Source organism: Meles meles, chromosome 7, assembly GCF_922984935.1.
Source record: "Meles meles chromosome 7, mMelMel3.1 paternal haplotype, whole genome shotgun sequence".
Lineage (NCBI taxonomy): Eukaryota > Metazoa > Chordata > Mammalia > Carnivora > Mustelidae > Meles > Meles meles.
The window spans coordinates 91,746,852-91,758,090 of NC_060072.1; the positions used below are offsets into that span (position 1 = coordinate 91,746,852).

The following is an 11,239-nucleotide window of genomic DNA, read 5'->3' on the forward strand; positions in this document are numbered from 1 at the left end:
CGTAATTGTCAATGCTTTAGAGACTAAAAATGTAAGGAGCATTGCATGAGTAAGTTCTTGATGATGAATTTTAAAACAGATGAAATGTGCAAACTTTTAAGAAATATAGGGGCGCCTGGGTGGCTCAGTGGGTTAAAGCCTCTGCCTTTCGCTTAGGTCAGGATCCCAGGGTCCGGGATCGAGCCCCGCATTGGGCTCCTTGGCGGGGAGCCTGCTTCCTCCTCTCTCTCTCTCTGCCTGCCTCTCTACTTGTGATCTCTATCTGTCGAATATATACGTGGAATCTTTAAAAAAAAAAAAAGAAATATAAATTAAGGGAGTGATGTCAGCAAGATGGTGGACTAGAAGTTTCCAGTCCTCATCATGTGTGTGAGTCATACTAGCAATGTAAAAAATAAGTAACTCTAAACATAGACAACTCCTTCTGAAGATATAAAAGAGGGAACGTGATTCTCCTTATTTTGTGAAAATAGCATAACTTTGATACTAAAACCTTTTAAGGATGATATAAGAATCATCATGTATTACAGGTGGGTCTGGTTTAAGAAGAGACACAAAACTCATAATCAAATTAGCAGCAATCTGAATCTATCTTTAAAGACAAGACACTACCTCTGGAAAACTGGATTTCATCCTGGGAAGAAAAGCTATTTTAAGATAAGGAGACTTTTAATGTAATTCACCATATTAAAAGATTAACAGAGAAAATGCCTATATTATATTAAAAGTCTTAGCAATTGAGGAATAAAAGGGCACCTTCTTAACATGAAGAAGTTAGTGTCATTTACAAATAATCTACAGCAAAATCACAGTCCATTATGAATTACAAATTCCTAAAGACATTATCTTAAGACTGGAACAATTTAGAGAATGCCGCCATCACTACGTTTTTTTCCCCCAGTACTGTACTAGGTTCCTAGCCTGAACATTGATAAGAGAGCAGGAAATAAAAATTTAAATAGTTGGAAAGGAAGAATGAAAAATGTCATTGCTTGTGGATGATGGAAGACTTCGTGGTTGCTCTGAATCTCCCTCTCTGTTTTAAGCCTTGACACTGTCACTCAACGTTCCCACAGCTACCTATCCTTTTATAGTTTTTTAACTACCTCACTCTGGAAGGGCCCAAACTCTATCCTTTATATTCTTTGTTGTGTATTTATGAAATCTGCTACTTGACAGTCAGTTATTATTCAGTTATTACATTAGATGGATTGAACTGATTATCTTGTATTTGTCTCCTGAGCTAGAGGTATCTAATAAACTGAGTTAGACTGGCAATCTTCAAACTGGGGTGCCCTACCTTCGAGGTACAGTTACGGATAGCTTAAAGGGAATACAATGCCAGATTCTCAATTTCCACATATTCTTTCCTAAAAAACTCCAAACAGCCTATAATTTATAAAATAGATATATCTCAATTTCTCTATTTGGAAAAATCTAGATTGTAATGTTGGCTGTTTTTATGAGAATTAAATAGGATGGTGTGTATAGTTTCCCCACAGTGAAGTTGGGAAGTTTCTCAGCTTCCAGGAGGCAGGTTTGTGAATGAATTCTTCTAATCTTAGGAGCGTTCACAAGACCTTGGCCTGAAGATAAGCAGACCAAGGGGTGTGTGGAGAAAAGCCTTCGTTTTGCTGGCATGTACTACCTGCAGAAGAATCTAGATTATAAGGAGAACAATGGCTGCAGGGTTGAATTCTGACTCAGAAACACATTTATAGGTAGCGATCACTGTTGTTGCTCGTCAAATTCTTAGCGTTTAGTGCCTGGCAGCAGCAGCGGCTAGTGGCTGTGGTAGCTGTTTTTTCACAAAACCAGTCCTGTGGCAGGGTTGTTGTTGGTGCCCTTGGAAACTTAAACATCATCTGTTTCTCTAGCCCTTCTAATGATTTTAGGAACCAGCTGACAGTTCGTATTAAGGTATTTTCTGCTGAAATTAGTCTTAGCTGAGGCTAGTTTACAGTAAGTACTTTCCTAATACATAATTGTTTTTACTTCTTTATTATACATGTGCATTTCATATAGTTGTTTTAATTGTGTTTAGACAACTCCTTCCTCATTCCTTCCTTCCTTTTTAGAGAAAGAGAAAGAGAAAGAGAGAGGGAGAGTGTGTGCAAGTGGGGATTGATCTCACAATCCTGAGATTATGACCTGAGCTGAAATCAAGAGCTGGACGCTTAACCAACTGAGCCACCAGGTACTTGTATTTCTTGCCAGTTAGTCTTATTATATTCTTTTCATGTACTTTCTTTTCATTGTTATTTAAAATTTGCTTCAATGATTATAAAGTAGTCTAACATTTAAATTTATTTTTTTCTGAGACGTTTATGTTATTTCCAGGTTTTTGTTATTGTAATCAGTGTATTAATAATCTCGTTTATGCATTGAAGTTTTTTCTTCCTTTGAATCTCTTCTGAGGATCTATTTGCAGCTGAACTTGGGAGAAGGGTTCACTGCTTGGGCTGCATTGAATGGAGTACAACCCAAGGAAATGTAAAAAGCAACGAACGTTTTATTATTGGTTCAAGCAAGGAGACAGCTAGCTCTCAAAGCACTGTTATCCTATGGGTTAGTACAGGAAGTTTCTATTCCATGTATGGGAGTGGGGCATGGAGCTCGCACAGGCCCTTTTGGTTCAGTCACACATTTTTAGTACATGCTAACACATGTTAAGTACATCAGTATGCTAGCACATACATTGTATGTTCAAAAATAGGAGATCTTAGTATTACAGTGAGCTAAAGGTAAATTCAGGTCAGCTCAGAGGGTTTCTGTGCAGGTCCAGGATATTGTTCAAGCTGTCCTTCCCTGTGGGCCATGTGATCCACCATATCCAACGGTGCTTGAAACGTCAATGGCAGATAGTGATCCTTTCTGGAAACTTTCTCTGGCCCCCATCTGTGAATCACAGTGCAGGCCTTAAGATTTTGGAGCAAGACCCTGCCAGCATCTATAGGTAACTACTTTCCTTTTGGGGACAACTCTTAGCCTGCTAAGGGCCTAAGTAGAGACTGAATGATACTGCAGGACATCAAGTTATTTTATGACCTAATGTACATGATTAGGTCTAAGTAGGCACTGAATGCACAAGTAGTTCACGTGAAGTGGCCCAAATTCCTGGTGTTCCAATTTCTGCTACATTGCCTTCTCTCTTCCAGCCTGCACCTATGACTTCATAAGCGTTCCTGATATTCAAGTGTCAGAAGAAGAGAAGACTTGGGTCTGGTTTATAGATGGACTACTCTGCAGACATCCAGGCACCAGCCAAAAATGAACAGCTGTGACACAATGGCCCCTCTCTTAGACATCCCTAAAGGACAGTGGTGAAGGGAAATCCTCTCAGTGGGCAGAACTTTGAATAGTGTATCTGTCTGTTCCCTTTTATTGGAATGAGAAATGTCCAGATATGCAATTATATACCAATTTGTGAGCTGTGGCCAATAGCATGGCTGAATGGTCAGGGACTCGGAAGGAAATGATTGGATAATTAGTGAAGGTCATTTCGAGAAGAAGTATGTGTAAAGAACTTGATGAATGGGCAAAAAATGTGAAGATATTTGTGTCCCATGTGAATGCTCACTGAAGTGTGACCTCAGCAGAAGAGGCATTTTTTTTTAAAGGTTTATTTATTTATCTGAGAGAGAGAGAGGGAGAGTGAGTGGTGGTAGAGGCAAAGGGAGAGGGAGAGAATCCTCAAGCGGACTCCCTGCTGAGTGCAGAGCTGAACACAGGGCTTGATTCCATGATCCTGAGGTCATGATATGAGCTGAAATCAAGAGTTGGATGCTTCACTGACTGAGTGTCTCAAGGCACCCTGGCAGAAGAGGGTTTTAATAATTGTGTAGTTAGGATGACCTGTTCTGTGTATACCTGTCAGCTTCTTTCCCAGCCACTCCAGTCATCACCCACTGGGTTCACGAACAAAGTGGCTATGGTGGCAGGATAGAGGTTATGCATGGGCTCAGCGACACGGACTTCCACTCATTAAGGGCACTAGCTACGACCACTGCTAAAGGTCCAGGCATTTTTGACTCTATTAGACTCAGAAGCCCAAGTCACAGTAATTCTAGGCAACCCTTCTATATTCCCCAAGGGAGCCTTCTATAACCTATGGGCACAACAGGTAAAACAAATTAAACTAGATGTGTCTATTGATAATGTATTTCTAAAGCAATTGCCAGTGGTGGTGGCCCTTCCGGTTTTCTTTTCTGCTGGTATAGCTACGGATGTCCTCACCCAGCATGATTGTTGGACTAATCCCAACATGATTGTTGGAATAATCCCAAATTCCTAGCCTTTCTTGTGGAAACCACCAAAAGGGAACCTGTCCAACTGCCTTTTTTCAGTTGAAAACCGTAAGTACACTACAATATCAGCTAAATCAAAGTACAAAAGGCCTTCATTGGTGATATACTGGATATCACTAGGCCCACTATCTCACCTTTTAATAGCTATCTGGCCAGTGTTAAAACTGGCTGCCAATGAATAGAGATTTACATTTGATTATCAAAACTTAAATGCACAGGTTTTTGCCATTAAGATTTCTTTTGTTACACAGATAATAGATGCCATCTGAAAACCTCAGGACACCTACTTTGCTGTTCTAGATCGAGCCAACATGTTTTACTCAGTCTTTATAACTGAAGACTCACAACCTTAATTTGATTTTCATTTTGAGGGCACCCAGTGTACATTTACTCTGCTGCCCAGAGTTATCTAAAGATCTCCACCATCATCTATAATCTATTCAGACAAAATCTAAATTTACTCAGTTCTTTACTGCTCCCTCTCTATTACCAATATATTTTCTTTTTCTTTTTTTAAAGATTTTATTTATTTATTTGACAGACAGAGATCACAAGTAGGTAGAGAGGCAGGCAGAGAGAGAGGAGGAAGCAGGCTCCCTGCTGAGCAGAGAGCCCAATGTGGGGCTCGATCCAAGGACCCTGAGACCATGACCTGAGCTGAAAGCAGAGGCTTAACCCACTGAGCCACCCAGGTGCCCCTAGTCTGTACTTTCTAATTAAGTTTTTCTTTTCAGCTTATCTCTGAATTCAGGCAAAGACTCTTTGGGCAAAGCATTCCATGATATGAACTGAAACTACTTCCTCAAGCAGTAAAGAATAACATGAGCCAGCAAGATCCCATATGATTTACTACAAAACAATAATCAACCTGACTTTATTGACCACCTGCACATACCCACTGACTTTGTCCCACATTTCCCTTCTATAAACCAAAAAGTGTTTTTAGCACTTTGGAGATAGTCTTTGAGATGTTATTCTGCTGTCTTCTGGTGTTGACCTCACTGACCTCACTGAAATAAATTCCTTTCTTGTCTCACCATCACTTGTCTCTCTGCCTTTGGATATCGTCGGTGGTGAGTGGCTGAACCTGGCCTGTTTGGGATCCCTAGAGCCAGATGCTTCTCGGCTACATTGCAGCCCTGAAGCAGGCCTCCACAATCTGCAAATGAACAGATGTGTATGAGTTCCAAAAAAAGTCTATTTACATAAAATAAGAGACTGGCTTGGGAGCTGAAGCTTGCTGAACCCTACTTTGGACAAACAGGTTTATTTATTATACCCTAATGCAGTCTTCTTCTATTTCCTCATTAGTGTTTACTGTTTTTTATTTAACAATTATTTGCCTATGTCAATATGCGAAGCTATTTTCTTATTCCTTGTTTCATATTATTTTTACATTTCACACTTAGAGAGACTATCCGTGAAGAATATTTTTCTGAAGAATATTTTTCTTTTGTATGGAGGTCAGTATTCCTTTTTATCTATATATCCAAATTGCCTTGCAACATTCATTTAAGAGTTCATCTTTCCCTCAGCTTTGTTACAAATCAGATCGCTTTATGTTTGTGAACTTTTTGAGCCCTCTGGCTTGTTCCATTTTTCTGTTTCTCTATCCTTGTCCCAACCCAGAGTGTTTATTTAACAATAGAGCTTAAAAGTAAATCTTTAGGAGCGCCTGGGTGGCTCAGTGGGTTAAGCCTCTACCTTCTGCTCAGGTCATGATCATGCTTGGCATGGAGCCTGCTTCCCCCTCTCTCTCTGCCTGCCTCTCTGCCTACTTGTGATTTCTCTCTGTCAAATAAATAAATAAAATCTTTAAAAAAAAAGTAAATCTTTATATAAGCTAGTCAATTCCTGCGACTTTGTTCTCCATGATTACCTTGGCTATATTTACCTTATGAAATTCCTCATTGCTATGTAACAAAATAAGACACAAACTTTATGTCTTAAAACAACAAAACTTACTGTTCTTTCCCCTCTTGCAAGATAGCGTGTGAAAGAGCTGAGAAGGCAGATACTAAGGAGAAGAAACCTGAAGCCAAGATAGCTGATGCTGGTGGCAGGATGAAGAAGGGTAAACTCAAAGCTAAAACACCAAAGTAAGGGAAACCCCACCACAGCCCAAACCCTGTGCTAGCCGAGGAACTGGCAGATAGTTCCCAAGGGCTACGTATTCCAGAAAGGCTATGTACAACAGGAAGTATTCAGCAGCTAAATCCAGAGTTGAAAAGAAAAAGGAGAAGTTTCCTGCTACTGTCACAAAACCAGCTGGTGGTGACAAGAACTGTAGTACCTGAGTGGTTAAACTTCCCCAAATGCCTAGCTATTATCCTACTGAAGATGTGGTTTGAAAGCTTTTGAGCCATGGCAAAAAAAAACATTTCAGGCAACATGTGAGAAAACTTAAAGCTAGCAACACTGGTGGCACCATTTAAAAAAAAAAGATTTTATTTATTTGCTTGAGAGATAGGAAAAGATAGAGAGCATGAGTGGGGGAAAGGGCAGAGGGAGAGAAAGGAGAAGCAGACTCCCTGCTGAGTAGGGAACCCCATTCAGGGCTTGATTCCAGGACCCTGAGATCATGATCTGAGCAGAAGGCAGATACTTAACTGACTGAGCCACAAAGGTGCCTCTCCTGTCACAATTGTGATCATCTTCACTGCACTCTACAGGGGCAAGAGGGTGGTTTTCCTGAAGCATTAGAACAGTGTGGCTTGCTACTTGTGACTGGACCTCTGGCCCTCAATCGAGTTTCTATGAAGAACACACCAGAAATCTGTCATTGCCACCTCCGCCAAAATTGCTATCAGTGGTGTGAAAATTCCCAAGCATCTCACTGATGCTTATTTCAAGAAGAAGCTGTGTAAACCCAGACGCCAGGAAGGTGAGATCTTCAACTGGGAAAAAGAGAAATGTGAGATTATGGAGCAGTGCAAGATTGGTCAGAAAGCTGTGGACTTTTCTGGAAAGATTGAAACTAACAAAAAACCATCAAAGCCATCAAAAAACTGAAATCTTGCCATTTGCAACGATGTGGATAGAACTAGAGGGTATTACGCTAAGCAAAATAAGTCAGAGAAAGAAAATTCTCATATGATCTCTCTGATATGAGGAATTTGAGAGACAGGGTAGGGAGTTTGTGAGGGCAAGGGAGGGAAAAATGAAACAATATAGGACGGGGGAGGGAGATAAACCATAAGAGACTTTTAATCTCAGGGAAAAAACTGAGGGCTGCTGTGGGTCGGGGGGGAGATGGGAGGATAGGCTGGCTGTGTGATGGACATTGAGGAGGGTATGTGCTATGGTGAGTGCTGTGAACAGTGTAAGACTGATAATTCAAAGACCTGTACTCCTGAAACAAATAATACACTCTATGTTTAAAAAAAAAAAAAAAAAGAAAGAAAGAAAGCTGTGGACTCGCAACGCAAATTTTGCCAAAACTCAAAGCTGTTCCTCAGCTCCAGGGTTACCTCCGCTCTGTGTTTTCTCCCACAAATGGAGTTTACCCTCACAAACTGGTGTTCTACATTTCTTACAAAGAACCTCATTAAATAACTGATCTGCTAAAATAGTGAAGACAACAACAAAACAACAACAAAATTTATTATCCTCCATGTCTGTGGGTCTGAAGTCAAGGATGGCATTTTTGGGCCCTTGTTCAGAGTCTCAATGCTGAAATCAAGGTGTCAGCTGGCTGTGCTCTCATCTGGAGTCTGAGGTCCTCTTTGAAGCTCATCTGTGTTGTTGGCTGAATTAAGGCCATTCTGTCCTTAATTACAGGACTAAGAGCCCCCTTTGCCTGTTGGCAAGGAGTTGTTCTTAGCTCCTTGTGGTCACTTTCTGTTGCTTATGCGTTTCTATCTTTTTTTCCCCCTTTCACTTTACCATTTATAAAGCCATACAATGGGTTGCAAAGAAAGGAAGCAGCCATACAGGAGGAGGCCAGCATTGGTGTATAATACATTCATGTCTGGGGTAAGCAGCACAGGTCAGGATTTATACAAGGTGGCACTTCATCTTTAGAGCCAGTAACAGTATACTGAGTTTTCTGAGTTTCAAATCTTTCTGACTTTCTTTTCTATCACTAGTGGAAGAAATCTTTCTTTTTTAAGAGCTCATGTGATTAAATCAGGCCCACCCACATAATCTCATGTTAAGTTCAACTGTGCCATATAAACTTAATCATGAGTATAATGACTCATCATAGTTATAGGCTTCACAGAGTAGGGCAAGTCATCTTTGGGGAATTACTTTAGAAATTCTGCCTACTGCAGTCTACCCTCTGGCTTCCAAAGATTTTCTCTGTCCCGAGTGCAAAATACATTTACCTCCTCCTGTGGTTCTGTCATTCCATTTTTAGCATCAACCAAAAGTCCAAAATCACATCTAAATGTTGTCAGCTCAAAGATTCCAGATCCTTTATTCCTGGTTCCCTCTTCTTTAACAATTCTTCCCTCATTTTCCCTCTCCTCTTGCATTTTACTATAAGCAACAAGGAGAAACCAGGTTGTGCCTTTAATTATTGTCTTGGAAATCTCCTTGGCTAAGTATCCAAGTTCAAAATCTGCAAATTCTGCTTTCTGCATAACTGAAGGAGACAACTCCACAAACTTTCTGCCAGTACATGAAAAGGATTTTCTTCTTCAATTTTCCAATAACATGTTCCTCACTTTTTTTCTAAGCCTTTACCAGCTGCCTCTTTTGCGTGCCCATTTCTAGAACAGTCTATTATTTATTTATTTATTATTTATTTATTTGCCAGAGAGAGAGAGAGAGCGCACACAGGTAGTCAGAGTGGTAGACAGAGGGAGAGGGAGAAGCAGGCTACATGGTGATGAGAGAGCCTGATGTGGGGCTCAATCCCAGGACACTGGGATCATGATTGGGCTGAAGGCAGACACTTAACCATTTGAGTCACCCAGGTGCCCCTAAAACAGTCTCTTTAAGGCAATTTAGATTTTTCTATCCTGTTCCTCAAAATGTCCCCAAACTCCAAGCCCTGCCCAATTCCCAAATTAACAGTTCTAGGCATTTGCTATGGCAGCATCTTCCTTCTAGGTACCAAACTCTCTGTGTTTATTTTGTCTTGCTGGATAAGAAATTACCACAGATTTAGTGACTTATACAGTACCTTTTTATCATTTCATAGTTTTTTAGGCCAGAGCTCTGGCATGTCATGATTGAATTCTCTGTTCAGGGTCTCACAAAGCCAAATTCGAGGTATCAGTTGGGTTGGGCTCTCTCCTGGAAGCTGTTGGGAAGAATCCTTTTCTAAGCTCAGTGACATTGTTGGAAAAATCCTGTTCCTTGTGTCTGTGGTTGAAGGTCCCTATTTCCTTGCTTGTTGTCAGCTGTAGGCTATTCACATTCTTTCTCACATGGTTCCTTCCATCTTCAAACCAGCAAAGGCTTTTAGAATATTTCTAACACTTTGTCTCTCTTACTTACAGTTCTGACATGACCCAGAGAAAGTTCTTTTTTCTTTGAGAAAGCTCTCTTTTTTTTTTTTTCTCATTTTATTTTTTTCAGCGTAACAGTATTCATTCTTTTTGCACAACACCCAGTGCTCCATGCAAAACGTGCCCTCTCCATTACCCACCACCTGTTCCCCCAACCTCCCACCCCTGACCCTTCAAAACCCTCAGGTTGCCCCAACCTCCCACCCCTGACCCTTCAAAACCCTCAGGTTGTTTTTCAGAGTCCATAGTCTCTTATGGTTCGCTTCCCCTCCCCAATGTCCATAGCCCGCTCCCCCTCCCCCAATCCCACCTCCCTGCAGCAACCCCCAGTTTGTTTTGTGAGATTAAGAGTCATTTATGGTTTGTCTCCCTCCCAATCCCATCTTGTTTAATTTATTCTTCTCCTATCTCCTACCCCCCCATGTTGCTTCTCCATGTCCTCATATCAGGGAGATCATATGAGAAAGCTCTCTTTTAAAGGCTCATGCAATTAGATCAGACCCACCTGGATAATCTCTCCATCTAAACACGGACTGTGTTATGTAATTTAAAATAAGTGCAGGTTTGATATCTCACCAAATTTGCAGTTTCTGGTGACTAGGGTAGTACATCTTTGGAGGCCATTTTATTATTTATTTATTTATTTGACAGAGAAAGACAGTGAGAGACAGTGACAGTGAGAGAGGGAACACAAGTAGGGAGAGTGTGAGTGGGAGAAACAGTCTTCCTGCAGAGCAGGGAACCCTATGGGGGGCTATCCCAGGACCCTGGGATCACAGCAGACACTTAATGACTGAGCCACTCATGTGCCCCTGAAGGCTATTTTAGAAATTCACCCTATCACAACCTTGAAATCATAGAAGATTTTTGCCAGTTTCCAAAAACGAACTGCCTACATTTTGACTAGACTTTCCTCAAATCTATAAATCAACTAGGAAAGAATTATCATCTTACAATATTGTATCTTTTAGGCTGTTTGTATGGTTTATCTCTTCCATTTGTTTGTAATAATTTCTGTATGGAAGTCTTGAATATCTTCCCTTATATGACTTTTTGAGTATTTGATTTTACTAATGGCATTATAAAGGGTATCATGTAAGCAATTCTAATTTTTTTGTTAGCATATATAAATACAACTGATTTTTGTATGTTGTCCTTGTGCCCAGCCCAATGATATATTTGTTTTTTTATTTTGATGACTTAGTAGCAGATTTTTGGCTATGTTTTATAAATTCTATGATGTCAACTATGAGTAATAATTTTACCAATTTTTCTGCATCATTTGAAATAATCATATGGTTTTCCACCTTTGCTCTGTTAATTAGATGCCCAACACTGGTGACTTTCTAGTATTAATACTATCTTGTATTCCTAAAATAAATTTGATTTGGTTGAACTGTGTTATTTTTATTTATTTATAACTGGATTTAAGTTGGCAATACTTTATTTAGGATTTTTGCATTTATGACCATG

At 40.2% G+C, this 11,239-nt stretch overlaps 1 pseudogene; it reads left to right on the forward strand.

The window, feature by feature from the left end:
* Positions 1-1,639: 1,639 nt before the first annotated feature.
* LOC123946403 lies at positions 1,640-7,858 on the forward strand (annotated as a pseudogene).
* Positions 7,859-11,239: the final 3,381 nt, after the last annotated feature.